We start from the raw sequence: 25,569 nt of genomic DNA, 5'->3' as shown, positions 1-25,569 counted from the left end.
AATCTCGGGACGTCGAGGCTGCGGGAGGCAAGCCCCCGGGAAGGGATGTTAAAGGAGCAGAAGTGGAGGCAGATCCCAGGCTGGGCGCGCACGAGGCAGGAGCGCGCCCGCATCCATCCACACGGCAGATGCGCCCGGAGCCCGAGCAGGCGCCGCACGCGTGGACCCGCCCTCGGCCCCGGGCTCCGCCGGCCCGTCTGTCCCCGTTGGAGGACCCAGGGCGCTAGGTCATGTCATGCCCAAGGCCCACTTCTGTCGTAAACGACTCAGACTCCACGAGCAAGGACAGACGCCTGGAGAAGGGCTTTCTCAGCCCGTCCATCTGCGGCGGTGGCCTGCCCCGCAGCCCCGCTCCCGTGCGCAGCTCCTGGCCCCCGTCCCGGAGAGCCAGCCGTGGGAAGCGCTCTGAGGCGACGCTACCTCTTCACTGGTGACCTCTTCATCCACGGTTTAAACCCCCTCTATTTTGTAAAATCTATTGCGAAGCCCTAAGCTTTCCCTTTTGACATCAGCTTATGCTGAAAAACCTTGTTTTATATTACATCCTTTCCCGGTACTGGTTTTTGAGGACTGTGGCTCTCCTCACCGCTGTGAGTCCGCCAGCGGCTTGTGCACACCCGCACCACGTTTCGTGCTTGCAGACCTTGCATGCATTGCACAGATACCCCCGCGCACGTTCTCTTCTAAGTGTTGCAAAGCTGCCTTCCTCCCTTCCCTCCGGCCTGGCCAAAAGCCCTGGGCTGTCTCATCTTCCTCATGCGTCTCCTGAATTTTATCAGACGAAGCATCACCTCTCTCCCTTCCCACTGCCAGGAATCCCATGGAAGGACCTGGAGGGGTTCCCTGCAGTCTTCGGGATCGCTTGTCCATGTGCCCATGATGCATGCCTTCCCTCCTGGGTCTAACCTGGGCTGCACCCGGCTTCTGGGGCGGAGGTCTGTGCCCTGGCTCTGCCATGCTGTGCCGTGCGGCCGCCAGCGCTCCTTCCTGACGGCACCTGCAGCTCTGCCCTCCACAGACACCTGTGAGACAAGGCCTTTCTCCCTTCCTGGTAAGCCTTGTGCCCTCCAGCTTTGGTTTTTTACTTACAATGTGGAGTTTGGCTCTTTATCATAAGAAACATTGAAATAAATTTTCTTCAACAGACATTTATGGAGTCCCCACTACACGCTGGGCAGGACCCTGAGTCGCAGAGCCACAGAGGCAAGGTTAGGACCGTCTCGGAGGAGCTGCTGGCACAAGAGGTGGGAGGGGAGGGACGGCGGCCCGTGGCCCCCGGGGCTTCGGCGGAAGCCTAGCGCAGGCGCTGGCGACCGGGGCAGGCCAGACGGAGGCCGCCCGTTTTCTTGGAGAAGGGGGTGCACGATGACCAGAGAAGGGGGCAGGCGTGTGGTCTGGGGAGAACGGTGCGGGAAGACAGGCTTCAGGAAACCCTGCACAGCATGGGGAGGGCAGCCACAGTCCAGGGCCGCGCCCAGGAGTGCTGGAGAGGATGGCCACACCTGCGGGCCAGAACGCCGTGCGGATCCCTTTCCTGTCCCTGACCCGGATCCCTGTTCTAATGTGCTATCCACTCAGTAGCTTCGTAAGCAATCATTTTGGGAAGTTATACCAATAAAATGCCAGAGTCTTTAAATTTTCCCCAATTTTAGGCCTCATTACCTCCTGTAATAAGGATACAGTTACATCTGCGGGCTGTACTGTACTTAAGAACCAGTGCACAGTTAACGAGGAAAGCGTCTCTGGAATCAGGACATTTCTAGTGTTTTCTAGGGTTTCATTTCCAATAGTAATAGGAGTCGGAGGATAACAGACTGACTTTTCAACCTGCATGGTTTCCCCCCTCTCTCAAATTAGAAACGTAAATTGTGTGGAAAGACCCCGCTGTCGCATCTTCTATAGGTGGGGTTTGGCTCCATTGCACGGATGCCAGGATGTTCTTGGAAACCTTGTCCTGGAAGAATACATGGCAGGAACCTCTGCGGCCTGAAGGCTTTGATGTGATCTTAACATTTATAATAATTAAATCTCAAAGCATGGTCGTGAGAAAGAAAAGGTCTAACTCTTTGAAGTGACTTCACTTGTTTTCATAAGAATTCTGTTTGTACCATGGTTTGTGGCTTAAATGTTGTACTGGCTCCCATTTCGTTACTTTACTACTGTCCCTGTGATTAATAAAGGACTTGTCCCCCCTTATTGGGCACTTGTAAATACAAACCAGACACCGAGACAGCGATGTCACAGACCTCCTCACTGGCTGCTCCTGTCGCCTCTGGGAGAACGGCCATCGTGACCCCCACTGTGCCTGAGATGAGACAGGACGCCTGCAGTCAGGCAGTCCGTCGGACTCCAAAGTTAATGTTGCCAAAAAATCAAAGCCTCCAAAAGGCATTACTTTTCCTCTAAGTGATTACAACCTAAGCAATTTCAGAGAAATAGGAATTTATCTCATCTTTTGAGACCTTGACCCAAGGAGGTACCATTCCCCCTCTCCGGGATCTACTCTGCAAATACCAGCGCTCGTGGCTGGTAAAAGGGACAACAAAGTTTTACCTTATATTTGAGTGAGTGGGTTAAATGCAGACCCTCCCGAGTCCTGTTCTGTGTCTCATTGGCCCCACTGACTGATCACACGAAGCAGCTGGCAGCCAAACTCAGCCCAAGCTTCTGTCCTCCTCCCCGTTCCAGAGCTGGACATGCCCCGATCCCACGCCAGCGCATGCCCGCCCCTGCGAAGCTACTGACCTCAGGATGAAACATTCCTGGAGCTGTGCTGCCCTCCTGCCAGCCCTGCCCATCCCCCTGCCCCACACGGTCCGTCCCCAACATTCGTGCTCCTCCTTCTCCGAGAAACCCCTGTGCCTGACCCTAGGTGCTTGGGGGTCCCCTGATCAGAGAAGGACCCACCTGCCACAGCCCCTCGGAGCCCTGTCCCTTCACTCCCCTGCAGTCACCTCTCCAAACACAGTCTCTCCTCGCCAGGCTTGGATCGGCTTTTATTGGAAACACCGATCTTTATCAATAAAATAAATGCTGCTCAACTAATACAAGTTCCATTAAGCAAACTCCTTCCTCTGATGGTTAAGCGTCCCTAATTCTGCCAGCATGGCATCCGCGTACACAGGCACCCCCCTGCTCCTCTCCGCCAAAGCATCTACTAAGCATTAATTTGGTAGTTTTAGAAGATTTAGAAACAATTATTTTAAGTGGAGGATATTTTATACACGGAATGGTAATAAAGCAGGTGGTTTTGAAGCCCGGTGCTCTAAGCTCTACACAATTAAATGAACTGCCGTACCGTGTTCTCTCTAACTGTTCACCAGGCTGGATTTGGGGAACAATGAGGAGATCAAACATTATAACTCGGAGACTAGTGGCTGAATGCAAGTTATCAGACAAATGACACTGTCCGGCCACCACCTAAACCCGAAATGAAATGCCCTGAATGTGTGTGAGCGTGCACGCGTGTGGCTCCTGCTCATTTGTGTTAGTGGAAGGGGTCAGAGATGCGGATAAATCAATGTATCCGACTATTCTAAAATAATTACTATTGATCTATGGAAGACTGGAATTCTTGCCTTTATATTTGAATATCGATATATATGACACCCCAGAAATCCCGAGTCTTTGAAGCAAAGTGATGATGACACCCTTCTAAAAGTCCTCATCCGCGGCGCACTCACGAACCCCTAGTTTCCGAATCCTCCCTCATCTCCTGTCTCTCCCCCACCCAGCAGAATGGACCACCTCCCAGAATGTGCTGGAACTTCAGAGGTTTTCTCTCCTGCTAGAAAAACAGGGCTCATTCCCACCGGTCAGTTTGGGGGGTGCTTCCACACAGGTGTGCAGGCAGATGGGTAGACAGGGGTAGCTTGTCGTGGGCTGATGGGAACAGGTGCGGTCTCCCTTCCAGAACTGTAAAGCCGAGTAAGGGAAGAGCTCACAGGATCTGCACAGAGCCAACCGCCCAGGGACTCTGCTGCCTTGTTGCTCCCAGGAGGGAGCTGAGGAGAAGCACCCTGACTCTGCGCTCCTCACTCCCAGTGTCCCCGTCTTCTGGGTCCCACTGAAGGACACATCCGGTGCACGGTCAAAGCCCGTCTCGCCAGCCTGTCTGTGCAAGAGAGGTGGCGAAGAGCCAAGAGTGACCCTGATCAACTTGGGAAGGAAGGTAGCCAGGTAGGGATAACTCACAGGTAAACTGTAGGACTTGCATGAAACGAGGCAGTGGCAGGATCCCAGGATGTGAGTTCTTACAACCAAACAAAGGAGAGCACCGTGTGAGAACGTAACACGACGCGAGGATACGCATCTGCGTGATGGGTACACACACAAGGCTGACTGGTCGTCACGTGGAAGATCAGGGATCACTTCATGGGGAAGGTGGACGTTGGCGGGGACAGAACAGGTGTGCTTCCAACAGACGCCAGTGGGACAGTCACTCCAGCTCAGGTGCTAAAGAAACAGCTGTTGACCGGCTGAAAGTAGGAAACTGCAGGACTGGTGAGGACGGGGAAGGTCCCTAGCACCACATTTGTGGGCAGGAAAGGAGCCCCAAGCCTCCTTCAGGCAGAAGGATGGTCATCTCCGTTTAGGAACGAGGGAACAGGAGGGGCTCCAGGAGAGGGGAGCCGGAGTACCAATCCGAAGGACATAAGTGGCAGAGGATCGGGAAGCACCAGGTGAGGTGAAGCCCATGACCATGGACACCTTCTGGAAGAGAGCACAGGGTCCAAGTCGATGGGACGTGGATTTCAGGGAGGGGAGGGAGGCAGAAGTGACAATGTTCTCACCGACCAGCCGTTAACCAGAAACGGCGGGGGCGGGGTGGGAATCAGATGAGGCGCACTTTGGAGGCAAGTGTACGTGAGTTTCAAACTTTATTTTTTTGTTCTTTCTGTTCTACATGTAACACACATTTTATGATCTGCAATATATAGCCAAGTACAAAGAAGAAATTAAAAAATGACTGCAAATGACCATAACCATAGCTTCTAAGAGTTAACCACTGGGTTTTTAGCATTTCTAATACATTCATTGGATGTTAAATATTATGTTTTTGTTTGTTGTGCATAAAATTTTCTATGTAGGAACTGTGTAACACAATACCTGATACCTGAAAGGTACCAAGTAACTTTTGTTGTATAAATAAATTTCCTTTGCAGAAATGTAGATAATATATAAACTTAGGTTACATACAAATGTAGATTATATATAGAATATATATTTTGCAGAGGCTACTTACCCATATGTCCTAAATATATGTGAGATATATACTAAATTATAACCAAACAATACCATAATTTTCTCATGCCAGGGAATATTCTTCTACACATTCATTAATATCCCGTAATATTCCATAATGGGTGTTGGCCATAATTTTTAACCATTTTTAACTCTGGCAGATTTGGTATTGTATTTGTCATCATTGTAGATACAGTCGACATTTTGCAGAGGAAGTCTGGTGCGTCGGCGACGTTTTGCTCAGTAGAAACCGCAATCTGCCGAGCTTCCGCCAGTCGCGAGGACAGTGTTGTCCAGATGGCAGTGAAAAATGTTGAGATACCAAAGCTGCATTTCCTCTTCCTAGTCGCCCCATCTCTATCTTTCTTTTCTTGAATGGGGTCTCGGGAAGCCCAGAAAACAGCTGAATTTCTGGACCAAGGAGAGTCGGTAGGAAGGAGTGCGGGAGGCCCTGGAGAGGCTGCTTGCCCTGGTTGAGGGAGCGCGGGCCGCGGAGGCAGAGGCTAAGAAGGTGTTTCCATGGGAGATGGGAAAGGCACAGACAGGACGTGCCATTACCTTCTGCCTGAAAATGCTGAACTGTTTTTCTTCCTTTCCATTTCAGGTCAAGTTCTGGGCTGGAAACCCTGCTTCAGGTGTGGGGCAGTAGGCGCCGGTTGGGAGAGAGCCAGGGTGACCCCGCCCCAGGCAGAGGCAGGGGAGGGAGATGTGAGATATATACTAAATATATATGATCTGGCGGGACCAGAGCAGCAGCCTAGAAGGGCCAGAGGGACAGAAGCCAAGGAGCAAAGGCCATTTAAGTATTTTCAGGCTTAGAGTATTTATGTACAAGATACTCACCCTCAAGGCATCTTTAACACGAGTAGGTGCACTGATTTCCAAAGTAGTGCTTCGGGGACAGTGGGGCTGCCGTGCTGTCCTGTCCCTTCACGCACAGTGCACAGACCCTGCGTGAAAGCCTCCTCCCCTGCGGGGGCCGCGGCGCGCAGACGGGAGGGGGGTCCTGACCAGCGAGGTGGGCAAGGCGCAAACTGGGAAAGTCAGTGGAGAGGTTCCCACCGCGCACCTGCTCACTTGTCCGCTTAAATCTCCAGTGAGGACCGTGTCCCCCACAGCTCTAAAAACAGTATTTCTGGCTGCCAGGACTTGAACGAGCTAATTGTGTTTTAAATAGTTCACCTTACAAAGAAGTTGCTTTCTGTATGTGAAAAGGGCTGTGATTTATTAATTTTCCTTTCTATTATTTCCTATAGACTTTCTCTAGCATCTTCTTCATAAATCACCTCTCTATTGAAACGAATCCTGGAATCACGATGCAATTAGTATAGATTGTGGGACATGCGTGAAATAAAACAAGCAGGTTTGAAATATCTCCGCAGCCCCCTTTCAGGAGGCGACGGAAGGACCCTTCTCCGAGAGCTGCGGGACGGCATCTCTCACGTGGCAGACAGTCCCACATGAAAGGCTGACACACTGGGTAGCAGGCATTTCTGGGAGACGCTACAAAGAACTAAATTAGTAAAGGAAACTTAATTATCTTGCCTCTAGGCTTCCTCTGGTCAGTATCCCGATTGAACAGAGACAAAACTCAGCATTTTTATAAATGTACTGCTCCAGACTCAGAATGATTCTTTTTTCAACCCTCTATCGAGAAATGTGCTGGCCCTTTTTTCAGTTTTCTTTAGATTTAGAAACAGTATCACACCACATTCATTAAGATGTAAATATCTACACTCCTCCTTCTTTTAAAGCCGCCAATTTTGACTTTTTTTTTTCCCTAACTTAAAAAACCGGGGACAAAGAAACTTTGTAAAGAAATAAATTATATAGTGTGGACAACTCTCTTAGACACATATCAAAATGCCGCTGACGGCTCTGTGACAGCGCTGGTCTGCTCCGTCCCTCCACAGGCACACCCGGCGTGTGTGTCCTCATGCAGACAGGAGAGAGCACTTCTCAGGCCTGGGGTATAAATCGTACGTATCGAGGGACAGAAAATGGGATTAAAGTCATTTCTGGAAAACATACATCCATGACAAAAGATACTTAAAGAGGAGGAAGCCCCTTTTCTTTCAAGATCATAAATCTTCTCTTTTATAGTATTTTCCAGTCGTCTTAAACCTCACTTACATGGGAAGAGAAGAAATCCAACAAAATTTACCTTTCACTTCTTTTGGCTCTGTTTTCCCCTACTTGTTTGCTCAACTTTGAACTACAGTTAGTAGAATCTTAGATTTTTAACCCTGTTACCTATAACCTGGAGAAAAGCAAAGTCAATTTTCTGGAAAACTATCTGTAGCAGACTCCACCCCCCCCGCCCCCACCAACACTTAATTTGGGCCCTGTGTTCACGGTAAGCAGAGGATGCAGACAGACCGGGACTAGTTTTCTGTCAGAAGGGGAACACCAGGGGGCTGGGGGATGGTTGGGATGGAGCCAGCGGACTCGGTCCCGGCTGTGAGACATCGTGGGCTCTGTTTGTGCCTGTTGTCCTCTGACTTGTGGGAGCAGGATGACATGCTTTCATTCCCTTGCCATTCCAGATTTGTATACTAGTAGTCAAGTGTATGATTTCTAATTCTTCAGTTATGATGGACACCATGACAAACAGAATGAAAAGAGCCAGTGACGATGGGGTTCGGTGAGGAGAGCAAGCCAGGGCTTGGAGAACATGTCAACCTCTTAATTAGCCAGCCTCATGATGGAAGGGCCATGATACGGATTGATGAATTGATTCCTTAAGAAGAAAGTATGAGTTTCAATGGGTGGAAGAGTGTGTATTAAGAAGACTACGACCGATCTCCTTTGTCTTTTCTTCTTAAGCTTGGTGTGGTTTCCAAAGTCTGGTAATTCACCTGCATGTCATGTATTTAAGATAGTAGTGCAGGGGGAGCATGTAAAGTCATAGGACCGTGTTTTGCTGCACTCTGAAAATCACGATATGCCTCGAAGCAAAAAAATAATCATTTCCGTGAAAATCAAAACAGAAATAAATACAGCGCAGAATATTTTACTGGAGCACGTAGCGTCGCCGTCCGTGGGTGGCTTTGTGAGAGCACGGGCTCAGCGTCAGTGAACGTCCTGAGCGGACAGAAGGACCCACACCCTCGTGGCAGTCCTGCAGAATTATCATCCCTCGGACTCGGCGCCCTGTTAGCGTCCGTGTGTGCACTTCTGTATATTTCGTGCACAAATCACACGAGCGCACGGACACATATGCCAATCCCAAATGCAGCTCGGCTGATCTTCAAATGTAGTATTTATCTGTCTGCAGACCTAACTGTGTGCTTGCCGTATCATTACTCGCTCAGGGGGAATCATTCAAACCAATGCAATTTACTCAATATTGGTCAGTTTGACTCCTGACCCTGGTCCCTCGGCAGCGTATCCTTGGCAACCTCGCCGTGTGTAAAGTCAGGATGTGCTCATTGGTCTCATCTGTGACAGCTTGCTAAAGGCTGCTCAACATAGCCTGGGCTTTTCACAGAAAATTAGAAATCCAATAATATACTATATTCTGATCAGATTGGTATTTACACCAGGACAGCCGCCATCGTGGGGGTGCGTTCCAGACACTGTGCAGGAGCCGCAGAACCTCTGGTTTCGTTTCTTGCCTATATCATGCGACGGGAGTTATTTCCTTTGTTTTCTTTTGGGGGGAGGGGAAGGACTTAGAGAATGTTTTATCACCTGTTTGTGAGGTCAGGGCTTCAGAAATGTACGGGCTGATCCGAATATTGGCAGAACAAACCAGGAAAGTTCATGGAAAATACCTCTCAGAAAATATAGAATGTTTTCATTTTTGTATTATAAACAAGCTTAATTAGGAGAAGGCAGGCAGTGTGTTGTGTAAAACTAAGCCAGGGCCGGAGTGAGCGACCTATGAATACAGGACGGGATGCCTGCACTGATGAAAAGGTTCTAAAAACATCATTTCTAGAGCGGCTTTTGTCACAAATAACAACTCCAACTCCGTGTGGTTTTCTGCTGCTGTAACACATTTCCTAGCAAACTGTGGGGCGGTTAGAGGTGGTGAATTACTCTAGAATGAATACTTTGGCCTGCACTACAGAGAATGGCTCCTGGTCTCACACATATCCCCCGAAATTCATGCAGGGGGACGTCACTTGGCTGCCATTGAAACATTTCCATTTTATGCTTTGTTTTCCTTTTTAAGATTTAGAAACAATGATGTTCATTTTCCTGTAAGACAAACTGGCACTGAGGACTGTCACTAGAGTCCTGGTGAGCACCGCGATGCCTCCTTCCACGGTCAGGAGAAGAACAAGGCTCCAGACGGTGGCCTGTCCCAGGAAAGAAGTTCAGAAGGAAGGAAAGAAACCCAGTGGCAGACCGACGGAGGGAGGGAGGGAGCTGGGCTCTTCTCCATGTGCCAACTGCATCTCCATACTCAGCTTTTCCAGAGACAAGGATTCTAAACTCTCCAAAAAGGGAGGAAATTTGTCCCTGTCCCTGAGCCGCGAGGATGACGACCAGAAGGACACTGTGATGGAAAAACCCTCATGTCAAGGAATGTGATTTGGGGGGATTTGTCTTGTGTTGAGACAATCTAGTCACTATTTAATTGTTGGGAAACCCTGTCAGGAGTCTCTGCTGAGGCAGGGAGGGACGTGTTTGGCACATCTTTGGGAAGTCAGTCCTGACTCCTAATCCTAATAGCCCTCACCCTGACTCCAGAATGTGCTTCCTTCCTATTGACACTGTGGTGCCGACATTGTACTTTCTCTTCCTAAGACCACTGACCAGGATCCTGTGCACCTGTCTGCTCACGACAGACTAGATCCCTGGGCCCTCCACCATGCTGAATGGCACCCAGAACCTGCCCCGGCAGAGCCCAGGAGAGGCACTCAGGGCAAAGGCCCAGATGGATCCCATTGTTGTTCCTCCTGTCTTCCTTTCCTATCTCCCCAGTGCAGTTTCCAGTCAGGCAGTTTCTGTTCTGGAAGAACCCCACCTTGCCAGCCCATGGGCCGAGAGGCTCCGGGCCCACGTGCGTTCATGTTCATGGTTGAAGGCGGGTCCTCTGCGTTTCCGAGTTCAATCTCCTGAGCCAGAGTGAGATCACACGGGGGTTTGAACCGGGTGGGGCTGGGTGCCCTGGCTCTCCCTCGCTTGGGGAGGCACAGCAGTGAAGGCTGGTCCCGGGGGGCAGTGGCTGTGTTAGACTTTCTACCAACACCCACCTACCCCCGGGCCAGGTGGGGACCAGTGCGTCCACTGAGGCCCTAACCTGTTTGATAAACACAGTCATGACTGTTTTATGATGAAAATAAAGTCTATATGTAACTATCATGTAACGATATATGATAGATTAGTTTCATCATACATATATCACCTAAAATGAGAACTTTTCAAACCAAAATGGCTTCCCATGTATAAACACTACAGTAGGCCTCTGCCGCCGTAGGACCACTGTCTGTCCAGCCATATTTTATTACTGCTATCGGGATTCAGTAAGAAAACAACAAGTAGATTTTGGGGTTTCTGCTTTAAATAAGGCCATGAGAGTTACAGTGACGAAAACACACCTCTTGCCCTTCAGTTGCTGATATTTTTACTACAAATAATTTTACCCTTCCATTACTTTATTTTATACATTACTCTTACACGAGACTAAAAAAACCTCTAAAAATCTTATGTGTTCATAAATTTCTGTGGTCGAAACAAATTTCACACTTATCAAATATATATTTTTGGAATGATCAAGTTGCTCTGAAAGCTGAACCTTTTAACTAAGGGTACAGGAAGTGACGGTGTCCTGTTTTAGCCTCCCTACAAAACAGTCACCAAAAAAAAAGAACAACAAAATTATACAGTAGCCATAAAATTTCAGAAATTATCTTTAAAGTCAGACATGTGTGGCCCATAAACAAACACTTGCTCATAGAGGATACACAATCCATTTATTCTGTAAAAGGTGACCCCAGCCCTCAGCCCTCCCCTAGACCTGCTGTCACCACCGTGTCCCTGGTTATGGAACCATGACTACCTGTGTGAGAGCTAAGTCACTGGAAAACAAGTGGTGGAATTTTTAGTGTGTTACATCAGGGAAGGACTTTATAAATCTTCTGGGGCTGGCGCGAGCATGAAGACGTTTCGTATGTGACCTCTGATACAAGCATTGATCAGAACTTTCAATTTCAGGCAGTAAAAAGCAAGGCTGGGCTCTGGTTCTCCATTAGTTCCAACTTCTGCCTTAAAATAGGACAGAACTCGCCGTTTTCACAGCTGGGGCCGCGCCTCTCCATCGTCACACTCGGGAGACAGGTATTCCCACTGGACACGTTGACTCATTTTTAAAGAACAGTAACAGAAAGCACAGGAATATTTAAAACTTGGAGAGAAAACAGGACGTGGAAAAGGGCTAAACTTAAAGCAGCTGCAGACAGATTTTATCGCGGAAGGAAGACGCAGACGATGCATCTTCATTCCAGACCTAGTGAGGCTGCTCCCTGTCTTGGAGGCAGCGTGTTATTTGTCCTTTGTTATACTTTGTTATTCATACATGAACCTGCCTAAGTATCTGAACACGGTGCCCAGGAGCTCTGTCCGTGTGTGCATGTGTTTCAATGTATCTTCTCGATAACCTCATCAAGCATTAGGTTAGGAGATATTTCTTGACGCCTTATTAACAACAGCCTCCTATGGTTCACTTGGTACATCACCTCTTTACAATCTTGTTCCTTAAAATCTTAGTTATTAAAAAAAAAAAAGAAAGAAATTCTTGCTCCTTTCCCGTGGGTTCAAATTAACTAAAAGAATGGCGTATTCAACCTTTAAATATAAATTATCAAATATTTTTACTTTATTCAACTGATTTCTAGAACTCTGATCTAAGATATGTCCAAATTTATGTTTTTACATACCTAGACTTATGTGTTTCACGGTCTAAATTAATATTTTTCATTGATGACCAAATTAAATATAATGGTTATTGGGATAATATAACCCATCATTGTATTGTGTATTTCAATACAGAATGTTAGGGTAGAAATTCTACAGCTGTTAAGAACCGTTTGTATGTATTTATGACTGGACTGAGTTGAGATTAACTGGATCTTTTATAAATCATCCTAAAATTAGATGCACGTGTACAGATACATAATTTTTATGTTACACGGAACAGGAAGCAAGCCTGAAAACCTATGACGACACAATATTTTTCTATTGTTTCAGCTGGGAAGAGACAGCAACAGGGTGCTAGTTCAGTTGATTCTTTGTTCAGTCCTGTCCAAATGAATTCACAGTAAAATAAGATTGCCTTTAACAATTCTAACTTGTCTAAGGAGATTGAACTGGGGAGATGACCTTTTCATCACGCATGCACATTCTCTCCGTCGGCACCCAGACACACACACAAAAACAAACTTGTAATGAGCCGGCACTTTGTCAAGCGCTCTCTCCATCCTTCATTAAACGACAGAAAATTGCTCCTTGCCGGATTGTCAATGCAGCCTGCCCTCCCAGATCCCATTTGTTTTACATGTGAGCACCCAATATTGCAAGGATTTGCAGATTTTAAGTGACAAACTGTGCCCAAGTTTGCGTTGCTTTCAGAGTTGTATGTTGCCCGGATTGTGTGGGTTTGGTTTTGTGTGGTTTTTAGCAAGAGATGACCGTCCACGACAGAAGATGCGCACCCAGGGTTTCCAGCAGGTTCTGCAGACTCCCCAGCACTGTTTCCCTGTGGCATCTCTTTCTTCTTGTAAAGTGTATTTAAAAGGCTCTTTGGCCCCCCAAACAACCTCTGTGCAAGGTGTAATATATGTGGCTAGTTTAGACTAAAAGCACAAACAAAATGGTCAACGTGTTCTTTCACGGCTTTCCTTCTGTTCTTCATTAAATCTTATTGAATTTGTCATCTTTTTTAATTGCACTTCCCGGTCACGGTGTTGAAAGGATTTTTCTTTTTTTTAATGAGTTAAAAACTTAACACTTTGCCCCCCTCTCAGAGATCAAGTCTTCTGGAGCTTTCCAGGGGAGGGAGAACTTAGAAATAACAGCAATAGTTAGCCCTAGCAGGACAGCACTTGGATGTGCGGGCTGAGAATCAATGTGCCTTATTGAGTTTCGCTGCTGCAGAACTTGGAGGGGATAATGTATGGGTCCGGCTCCTCTGAGCACACATTATTTATTCATACCGAAAGATTAACCACACGACGTAATTGTTGAAATTCTATCGCAAAGGTGGATGAATGGGTGCGGCTTCCAGTTGACTCGGGGGTTTGCGTGCAGCGAAGATGATAGCTTTCAATAAGCACGTAGCGGGGCACCCCGCAACATTGACCCGGGTTCTGAATCTCCACCCAAACAAAAGGAGACGATTTTCGGGACCGAGCCTGCAGGGGAACCGGCCCTGGAACACCATTTACATAGCAGAGGATCATTAATTTCTAATTCGCCCATTACTCACGCCCTTTACTATGCCGAGTGGCTGTCCGGGCCAGTGAAACAAATGTGGTTTCCGCATGGCTTTAGCGACCTACCATTTTGTGATTTTTGGGGGGGGGCGTGAGGCAGGATGCTTTTTTGACCTTAACAGACTTCTTTCTATGTAGAGCAAGCTTAAGGCTCTCGTTTAGATATGATTTATGATGCTACATTAACCCTTCATTGACCTAGAAATGCCCTAATATTAAAACAGTTTGACACATAGAAAATCAAAAGCCCTTTTATTGAAAGTGCTATTGTGCGCGTCATAAGTTTCCCCGATGAGAGGCCGCAAACACGCCATCAATTTCCTCCTACTATTGAGCACTGTATTGAAAAACTAATGGACAGAATCCTTTGTCATTTCTGTCCCAGTGACCAGCAAATAGCTCAGAGAATGTCTCTGCCTTCATATCACTTGAGGCATTTCTAAATGACACATTCAAGATAACACGTTAGCGTGTCGGGAGGAAAGCCTTCCCGGGGCTGGGGCTGGTGGGGCTGGCACGGGGGCTCTCGGGTTCCTCACGTGCCGGAGAAGCCGCGACTTGGTGCCTCTCCCTTCTCGCCACAGAACTCACTGACGTGACATGACGGGCGCGCCGGAGGCGTCCTTGCAAAGTAGTCAGAGGGCTTCTGCACACAGTCTTTGGAGCCAGCCCAGGAGTATTTTTAGAAACGAACATGATCTTTTTCCCCCTCTTCCTTTTACCTTTTAAATGTGGACATAAACCCACATATTTTGATAACTCTGGCCCTTGTATAGAAATCCCCTGTTTGGTTAGAATGGGTTTTCGATGAACGCCTCACTAACAGAGCACCCTGCAGATGCGTCTCTGTACGGAGCGGGACGGAGGCGAGGCGTCCGTGCAAGGGATGTCTTCACAAAACCACGGAACCTTTGCGCGGCTCATGGGGGCGTGCAGAGAGGGAGGAGAAGACGAGTATTTGATGACTAAGCGCATGTGAGAAATGACGCCCGCAGGTGAGCAAGCAGACAGCGCTACTTCAGAGGCTGGGGCCGAGAGACGGTGCCGCCGAGACCCTTGCGGATGAACTCCTGGGACGGCCCCAGACTCGGGTCACAGCCGTCAGCATCGGACCATTGCATCCAGCCAAGATGTGCCCAGCCTGTGCCCTGGCGGTCACACCACCTGCATGTCCCCAACTTCGCCTTGGTGACCAAAGTGCTTCCGTGGAGTCCCGTTGAGTCTGTGAATGTCATTAAGGATCTTCTGGATTTGAGTGGGAAAAGCCCTTGCTTGGCCGTCTGAGCTCCGGGCGCGAGGCCTTCAGGACCCACCCTCTGCATTGTCTGCCGGTGTTACCATGACCTTCACTGGCCAGTTTCCTGGTCCACAAAGCAGAAGTCATTTTAGTGCCTTTAACACATGAGAATGTCCACCAATTTTAGAGTAATCGCGATGTCTTGGGAGAGAGGGTGGGATTTCCAGGGCGGATATCAACAGATGCGTGACATTTTCCTTCCTGCGAAACTGCAGTGATGTGGAAAGTGTGCATTTGTTAATGGCCCGTATTCACTTCGCAGCGTCCAGTATGAACCTCCCTGTTCTTAAAATATTAAGTAACTGGATTGCTGAGCCTCCCTCCTCTCCGCGGTCCAGTCTGCACCCAAGCCCTCAGAGAAGGCTGAGTGCTGTCCGGCAGGGACCTGCAGGGCCTAAGTGGAATTTTAACTGAACCGATTTGGTGGACATGCGGGAACTACTGTAGTATCATATTTTCCTTTCTTTTGGCCTACATCTCTCCACAATGGTAAGAACAGATTTTCAAACTTCAAAAGAGGAGTCTTAGATTTTCAAGGCGTCTTTCAAATGCAGCAATGCACCGTAGCGCCCACATCAGTGATGCTGCGGGGGCTGGACGCCCGTCCCAGCTGGCTGCGCCACCGCGCTGCCTGTCAGCTGCCACGGGGAGCCCTGTGTCCTCTATGGGCGTGCACCCACACGAGGAGATCGCCACGGCCTGCACCCCTGTGGGCATGCTCCTGGGCCCCGTTGCATGGCTGTGCCAGCCTTGTGATTTCCACCCCGGGCGGGGCTGGGGCCATGGGGCTCCTGGAAGTGGTGAGACCCAGGACATTCAAGTTTTGCTGAAGACCTTCCCGCGTGGTACACGTCCGAGCCACGGAGCCTTTCCCTGGCAGAGAGCAAGGCTTGGGCAGTGGAATGCACCCCTGAGATGTGGTCATAGGCAAGGTTCTCCCAACACGGAGGGTGGGAGGTGCACGGGCTCTGCGCGGAGCAGGAAGTAAGGGAAGGAGGGATGGTCCCTGTGGCCAGGGGCACCCACTAGAAACACATCACGTATGCACAGAGGAGCAGTAGGTTTAATGAGCATTAAATAAACATTTGACAAAAACCACTGTCAATAGGTCAAAGTCCAGAGGATACCACAACATTGCAGGATAGGAAGACTGGGTCGAGTGAGACGTTTGCGGGAGCCGCTGGCGGTGAGCCACGCCTGGCCGGCCACATCCTCTCCTCCCACCAATGGGCAGACGCTGTCCCCTTTATCTGCTTGGTCAGGTGTAGTATGCAAATGTTCAGGGTGAAAGGCACTTTAAGACCTCAGGCATGAAATTTAAAATTGAATCCTGTCAAATCATAGGAACTCAAGTGTAATTCTTATTGTGTAGATGACAGCGAGCTAATTAGTAATACTGGAGAGAGGCACCCTTCACCTCTAGGGTCACAAGGCAGTGTTCTACCCCTTGTTTATTAGCTTAACACAAAGGGTCATTATGGTAATCCCACCCTCCCCGGGCTTTTCCCTTCTGTCCCTCTTAGTCTCTTCCTTTTTCTTTCTTTTCTTTCTTTCTTTCTTTCTTTCTTTCTTTCTTTCTTTCTTTCTTTCTTTCTTTTTTAACTTTCCTTTTGTCTCACTTTGATTCCAGGTAAATAAAGCTTCCTGAATAAATGTATATGAAATTTTTTTCTCATTATAATATAGATTCAGGTTCTGTAAACTTTTAATTAGTATTTATAATGCTTTTGAAAGTATTTGCACATGAAAATTACCAAGATGGCACTTCACAAAATCCCATAGCTCTGCTCTTTCAGAGAGACAGAGAGACAGAAACAGAGACAGAGACAGAGTGAGAATGAGCTCAAGCCCATTCTTAATTCCCTAGTTATGGTTTCTGTTCAAAAATCAGAGTCTCCAAGTACAATTACTTGTCTGTATATCTTCTGGCTAAACATTATTTTTTTTCTGTACTGTACTAAACCTCCTTAGCCATTTTACAAAAGCTAAGTATTTCACTAAGCTCTTGCAATATTGAAAGAATCTATATTCTGCGAATTTGAAAACATGTCAGCCCACCTAAATTACATATTGATCAGGTTTAATTGCATGCCACCCATCAGTATTAGGTTTGAAAATTCATAAAAGAGAAATAATGTACTCTTTGTGGATGATTACTTCTGGGGCATTTAAATGAATTCCATCACTTAACCCGGGCTGCGACAGAATATTGAGTCTCGCCACCCGGCCATTCAAAGACCAGCACTGCAGAGCAGCTGCTCTCTGCATACCAGAGAACGGGGAAGTGCAAACAATATAAATTTATATAGATTTTCTTTTAAGGAAAATAGCAAAGTAAAACATTAAAAGTAAACATTCATTTTTCAATCGCTTCCTGAATCACCCTCCTTATTGTCTCCCTATATGAGCATTCATTTTTAATTCTTTTTGGATCTCAGGCATCCTTTAATTTTAAGTAGTAATTCACATCTTAATTAATATACGGTAATCAAAGAGATAAGCAAAGAGAAATGATTCACAGCTTGGTTTTATTTGTTAAGGTTAATTTTTTATGCAAGTGCGTATAAGGATTTTAATGCTGATTCGCTAGTAGACAAACCATTTAATTTTCTTTAAAAAAAAAACTCCAAAGTTTCGTATTGTCAGTGGTAAGTGCTCTTTAAACACTGTCTTCTCGTGAAGGTCACATTGGCTAAGAAAATGAGTTCATCATTAGTTTCCAGGACGTTCTTTACATTTAGAAATTATGTTTGTTGGTATTGGTTGCGTTTTGAGAAATTGTGCTTATGTATGTTTTTCTTTACAGATTATCAATACAAAGTAAAAAGAACCAGTTAAAATCATTGGGCTTACTTGGATAATAGTTTAAGAGCTACATTTTATTTAGACACTTTGAGGTAATAAATATCTGGGAGCATAATTAACTGTCTTTATCTAGAGCTAGTCCTGGAGATGCTGCTTTAAGACCTTCCGCATTGTCTCGCTTCAATGCTAACGGTCAGTTTTTCCTTGAGAGTTATTTGGGTCTGTGAGGTATGCTAACAGGATTTGTTTTTAAATAGTGGGTTATTATATGGAGACACGGAACAGATGCATCACTTTGTCTCATGTTTGGCACAAACAAAGCTTTGTGTTTTATTCTTTATGAAGCAAAGGTAATGCTGTGTAAATGAACTCTCTTGACAAGTCTGACTTCATTGTTTATTTGGTTGAAATTACAGCTGCGGTGGGCAGAAAGTAATGGTCCGCAGCGGCCAAGGGGCACAACTGTATCTTGAGTCTTCACTTAGGTCACAACTGCATCAGGCTCCTCTAGGAGAATCAACTCTCAGATCTAAACTCAGAACACAAGGTCCTGAAATATTGGTCCTTCTGCCTCTTGGTCAAAGGCAAACAGCAGTTCTCTTAGCCTAGATGTACCCATGCTGCATGAACGCTGTATCCATATGGGAGGAGGTACAGATGTGTGCGACTGCTGTGTGATATTCTTCGGAGAAAATGAGGCGACCAGAGAGGAGTGTATCACCACCCGCAGTTCCGCTGCAGGGGACATCCCCCGTATGTCCCACACGCACAGGTCAGTTGACCATGCAATCAGATAGCCCAGATTTACTCAAATTTCACCAACATTTGATGAAAAAAACAATGATTTTATGAATCTGTAATTTACTAATTACTTATGTTGCAGTGGAACAAATCTACCTAAGTTGTCCACTTCTTTCCAAGTCTCTGTGAAAAAGTAGGAAAGAGCGTAGAGTCAGGGAAAACTTTGAACTGTCTTTCTTTAGAAAACTTAAAATCCTCCCCTGATGGATTGTCATTATGAGTCAAGGAAGAATTGATTTTACTTTTGGCTATCGAAGAGCAGAGCACAAAATGAAGTGTCCATAGAAAGAAATTGTCTCAGAACATAATCATGAGGGATGAGGGGTGTAGGGAGAGACAATCTCTTAAGAATGAGAAGAAGGAGTTTGAAATGTGCAAAGTAAAATTGATTCAAAGAACTAAGAGAAATTAGGCTGACACTTAAATAAATTAGGGTGCATATAAATGATACTAAAATAAAATAAAAATATGGTGAGGAATGTGGAGTGTTTCTCAAATTGTTCACACCCTGGAAAAGGAGGTTGGTTATAAATGAAACAGCACCTGCTGCTCAAGGAGTTGAATATGATTTGAAATATGAGACCATACAGCTAGGTCTGGACATATGGCCACCAGAATGTTGCTGTGACAGAGGTGGTTATGGAAGTCATGAGGTGATCGCAGTGATAGTGGTGGTTGGTGGTGGAAGAGACAGTGATGGTGTGATAGTGGTGGTGATGGGGTTAGTGCTGATGATGGTGACAGTGTTTGTGGTGATGGTAGTGGTGGTGACAGTGGAGATGGTTTGACATGGTGTTGGTGGTGACAGTGATGATGGTCATGATGGTGTTGGTGGTGACAGTGGTAATAACAGGGATGGTAATCCTGGTGGACATGTGATTATGAATGGATTCTTAAGAGATGGAAATGAGGAAAAGTCTACAGAACTGATACAGAGAAACTTACAGAGAAAGTCCTCTGAGTAGATGGGATAACCAATATTGGTAGAATCTTGAATTTTAAAATAGCTTCTAACTGTTTGGCATTTTCTATACATTTCAGAAAATTAATAATCAGACCATTTGGGAAGATAGCACAGAAGAATGTCAATAACATGTGCTTTGACCCAAGAAAACCAGTTCAAGACCTGGCTTTTACTAAATGTGTGAACATTTCAATTATTTACAACTCCATGGTCCTCAGCTGTAACCACAGTCTTAATAGTTTGGCTATGTTTATCATTTGGACTAAAAAAGTAAAAAAAAAATACATAAAGCACATAGCCTAGTGTTGACGCATATTACGTACTCAATAAATATTGCCTTTCTTATTCTCTACTGAAATGTTTCTAAAATATATCCCAGACCCTAGATTTGGGGATGTATTATAGAAATAATGTTTTTTTTCCATTCTCTATAAATACATACTAGAACTCATACAGCAGTTCAGTAATGTGGCAAGAAACAAAATCAATGTACAGAAATCAGTTGCTTTCTTATACAGTAACAATGAAAATACAGAAAGGGAAATTAGAGAATTGATTCCATTTACTATAGCACCAAGAACCAAAAGATACCTGGGAATAAACCTAACCAAAGAGGTAAAGTATCAGTACTCGAGGAACTACAGAACACTCATGAAAGAAACTGAAGAAGACACAAAAAGATGGAAGACCATTCCATGCTCTTGGATTGGAACAAACATTGTTAAAAATGTCTATGCTGCCCAGAGCAATCTATACTTTCAGTGCCATTCCGATAAAAATTCCAGCAACATTTTTCAAAGAGCTGGAGCAAACAATCCTAAAATTTGTATGGAACAAGAAGAGACCCCTTATTTCTAAGGAAATGTTGAAAAAGAAAAACAAAACTGAGGGCATCACGTTGCCTGATTTCAAGCTTTACTACAAACCTGTGATCACCAAGACAGCATGGTACTGGCACAAAAACAGACACATAGACCAGTGGAATAGAGTAGAGAGCCCAGATATGGACCCTAAACTCTATGGTCAAATAATCTCCAACAAAGCAGGAAAAAATACCCAGTGGTGGGGGGACAGTCTCTTCAATAAATGGTGCTGGTAAAATCGGACAGCTATAAAGAATGAATGAAACGCGACCATTCTCTTACACTATACACAAAGATAAACTCAAAATGGATAAAAGACTTCAACGTGAGGCAGGAATCCATCAGAATCCTAGAGGAGAACATAGGCAGTAACCTCTTCGACGTTGGTCACAGCAACTTCTTTCAAGATATGTCTCCAAAGGCAAAGGAAACAAAAGCAAAAATGAATTTTGGGGACTTCATCAAGATCAAAAGCTTCTGCACAGCAAAGGAAACAGTCAACAGAACAAAGAGGAAACCCACAGAATGGGAGAAGATATTCACAAATGACACTACAGACAAAGGGCTGATATCCAAGATCTATAAAGAACTCCTCAAACTCAACACACACAAAACAGATGATCATGTCAAAAACATGAGCAGAAGACATGAACAGACACTTCTCCAAAGAAGACATACAAATGGCTATCAGACACATGAAAAAATGTTCATCACTAGCCATCAGGGAGATTCAAATCAAAACCACACTGAGGTACCACCTTACACCAGTTAGAATGGCCAAAATTAACAAGACAGTAAATAATGTGTGTTGGAGAGTCTATGGAGAAAGGGGAACCCATTTACACTGTTGGTGGGAATGCAAGTTGGTGCAGCCACCCTGGAAAACACTGTGGAGATTCCTTAAGAAATTATAAAATAGAGCTTCCCTATCACCCTGCCATTGCACTGCTGGGTATTTACCCCAAAGATACAGATGTAGTGAAGAGAAGGGCCATCTGTACCCCAATGTTCATAGCAGCAACGGCCACAGTTGCCAAACTGTGGAAAGAACCAAGATGCCCTTCAACAGACGAATGGATAAGGAAGATGTGGTCCATATACACTATGGAGTATGATGCCTCCATCAGAAAGGATAAATATCGAACTTATGCATCAACATGGACGGGACTGGGAGAGATTATGTTGAGTAAAGTAAGTCAAGCAGAGAGAGTCAATTATCATATGGTTTCACTTATTTGTGGAGCATAAGGAATAACATGAAGGACACTGGGAGATGGAGAGGAGAAGTGAGTTGGAGGAAATTGGAGGGGGAGATGAACCATGAGAGACTGTGGACTCTGAGAAACAATATGAGGGAATTGGAGGGGACGGGGGTAAAGGGTTGGGTGAGCCTGGTGGTGGGTATTGAGGAGGGCACAAATTGCATGGAGCACTCAGTGTGCTGCATAAACAATGAAATCTAGAACACTGAAAAGAAATTTTAAAAAATAAATAAAAATTTTTAAAAAGATCTACCAAAAAAAAAAAAAAAGAATTAGTTTGTGGTACAAGGATGGGGGATCAAAACCAAAGATATTTCATTATACTTTAATTTCTATCCCATTTTCCTTTGGTCCTGGGAAACAATAATATGCCTTTCTCTACATCTCTTTGCTACCCTATAGGTATACTCCATAGCTAATCAAAACAAGAACTTTCTGTGCAAAAGCAGCAGTTCATATAGTGATGAAATAGGTATGTTGGACTCTTTTTTAATTTCTTGTACTTAATAATCAAACCAATACCACATTATAAAAGTATACTTATACTATTATAAGATATAACAGAAAATTTAATATGAAATTTCACTTTGCTCATTTACATTTCAACATTTAATTTTTTTTACTCTAAAATACCAAAAAAGTAATGTCCTTATGTAATTTGTACATTGATTTAAAGATACTTCATATAATGTGTTGTTTAGAGTAAAATGATTCACATACATTGTGCACAGTTTTATTTACTGTTGACTTATTTGTGTATCAGTGAGGGAGGTCCAATTCAAACTAGCTTTATGAGGAAGTTGGTTTAATTTGCTCAAGTAACCAAGCCACAGAACACGCAAAGGCAAAGTTCAGAGGCAGAGGACGGAGTATTTCTGTCTTCCATCTTCTTTTGGCATGTGGTGGAATAAGAACTCAATTTTGCCCCTTGGAGAAGAGAAGGACACCTTTCCTTTTGGGTGGAGGAAAAAAGCCTGAGCCACCGCCCCCAGAAGCTCTTGGAGGCAGTGTGGAGCTTTGGTCTCACACACGATCAGCCCGTCCGAGCGGATGAAACAACAGCTGTCTTCTCCATGTGGGCTGTTATTCTGCTCCATGAAAGTCACCAAATCAAATACTGTCTAGTTATTATGAACACAAATACTGAATTATAGTATCATTATCCAAGAAGAGGCAGGGTGCATTTGAGATGTTCTACTATAACTTTAAAGAAGCGTGGCCAAATACTTAAGACTCAGGGAAATGTTCACATTTGTCTCTACGGCTATCCATCATTTAATCTCTGTGTTCCTGGTCTTTATCCTTGAAGTTTTTGGTGCTGTGGGGTTTTGCAGTAACAATCTTCTTTATCTAGTGGACAAATCAATAACAAATCACTTATTCCTTAGTATCCAACGAACAGAGTCTGCAGAGGTCCTAATGTGCTTTTTGGTGTACCAAATTAAAGCGTGTCCACAATAAATCATTCCCAACTGTTCTCTGATGAGTTCTGAAGTGGCTGAGGCCTTCGGTGTACTGTAAATATTTCTCCTCTTGTGTGGCTGTCTTTGGTAAAGGTCCTTCTGTCTTCAGAGCAGCCACAAAGACATGCTTGTAGTAAATCTCCAAGCACTACTTTATTGCAAATCCTCATAAAAGCCATATTTGGGGAAAAAAAATCATAAAAACACTTTGCCTTTGGAAATGGAGAAAGATAGAAATAAATTAAAGTAAAATAGTATAGCTAATTAACACATGGGAGTTTAATAACTTGTTTGTTTCATTAGAATATCTGCTACTGATTGAGTTGTTTCCCTTTAAAAGGTATGTTTGAGTCCCAACCTTCAACACCTGAGGAGTGACCTCATTTTGAGATAAGGTCTTTACAGAGATAATCAAGTTAAAACAAGGTCATGAGAATGATGCTATTCCAATATGGCTGGTGTCTTTACTAAGGGGGAATTTGCATAGAGATAGACATATACAAAGATAGGAAGAGCGAAGTAGACAGTCACCATATATATGTGTGTGTGTGTGTGTGTGTGTGTGTGTGTGTGTATATATATACACACATACATATATATGTGTATATATATATATTTTATACATAAAATATATAGTCATTATTATTTTTAACTTCCCATTGGAATAAGATTTGGCAAAAGAGTAGAGGGCAATGTCTGTGTTCCTTACATGTCTTGAACGCAATCATTTACTATGTTTAAACACTTAACAGTGTTTTTAAATCATAGGAACTCAGTACCAACCTGAGATTTACACCCTTGATTCAAATCCCATTTTCACAGTGAAGCCATGAGCATTATCACTTTTTATAAAAGCTTGACTTATCTATCAAATAATCATAGCTAGAGTGAAAGATAATTTATATAAAGTGCTTAGCATGTGCTTTGTGTCATATAAAAAGCCATAAATAAATATCACCTATTTTTATTACCAAACTCACAATCTTATGATCATAACAAATTTCAAGAGTTAACTTCTCATGATCATTTTATGATCATATTAACTTTAAATGTAACATCTTTGACTATCCCAAATCAAAAACTGACTTCTACACTGTTGGTGGGAATGCAAGTTGGTGCAGCCACTTTGGAAAACTGTGTGGAGATTCTTCAAGAAATTAAAAATAGAGCTTCCCTATGACCCTGCTATTGCACTACTGGGTATTTACCCCAAAGATACAGATGTAGTGAAAAGAAGAGCCACCTCTACCCCAACATTCAGACCAGCAATGGCCACAGTCACCAAACTGTGGAAAGAACCAAGATGCCCTTCAACAGACGAATGGATAAGGAAGATGTGGTCCATATACACTATGGAGTATTATGCCTCCATCAGAAAGGATGAACACCCACTTTTGTAGCAACATGGACAGGACTGGAAGAGATTATGCTGAGTGAAATAAGTCAAGCAGAGAGAGTAAATTATCATATGGTTTCACTTATTTGTGGAGCATAAGGAATAACACGGAGGACATGGGGAGATGGAGAGGAGAAGGGAGTTGGAGGAAATTGGAGGGGGAGACGAACCATGAGAGACTGTGGACTCTGAGAAACAATCTGAGGGTTCTGGAGGGGAGGAGGGTGGGAAGTTGGGTGAGCCTGGTGGTGGGTATTAAGGAGGGCACGGATTGCATGGAGCACTGGGTGTGGTGCATCAACAATGAATTCTGGAACACTGAAAATTTAAAAAAAATAAAAAATTAAAATAAAAAATGACTTCTTAGAAAAGGTAACATTCACATAGCTAATGGCATCATATGACCTATATGCTGATACTGTCTCAGAGGACTTGACGAACAGCCAGCTCCAACAAATACTCTCTATAGTGTAGGCTTCAGGATAAATGAAAAGAGGAATACAGGCGTTTGCAGCGTGAGGAATGGAAGGGCGGCACTCTGGACACAGTCTCAGGAGCCAGACCATGAGACGTGGACAGCACAGCAGGTGTGGGACAGTGTGGGAAACAGCTGGGGTGCCCGGCAGAGGGTGGAATTCTCTAACTCAGTGGTTCCAACCAGGGTGAATTTGCGCCCCCGTGACATTTCTGATTGTCACAACAGCAGGCGGGCATGCTACTGGACAGAGCTTCAGCGAAACATCCTGCCGGGCACAGGATGGTCTCCGCAGTGCCACCCAGCCAGGAACTATGGGCCAAACTACCAGGAGTGCGGCTGAGAAACCCGTTCTAACTCTGTTGCACGTCATTGGTTCAGCTCCATTATTTCCTAGCTTTTGCATCCTGGGACTTTCAACAAACACAAAGTGAACAGATGAGCCATGGCCAACTGTGGATCCCACTGCCTTGGGTCCATTTCGGCTCCACCTGCTGCTACCCCGTCCCTACACTGCAAATAAGGAAAATGAAATGCCAGCATGTTAGGAGACCT

This window comes from Lontra canadensis, unplaced genomic scaffold (assembly GCF_010015895.1).
Source record: "Lontra canadensis isolate GAN:19392208 unplaced genomic scaffold, GSC_riverotter_1.0 scaffold44, whole genome shotgun sequence".
Lineage (NCBI taxonomy): Eukaryota > Metazoa > Chordata > Mammalia > Carnivora > Mustelidae > Lontra > Lontra canadensis.
The sequence above is the reverse complement of the archived record's forward strand: the minus strand, read 5'-3'. Positions refer to the sequence as shown.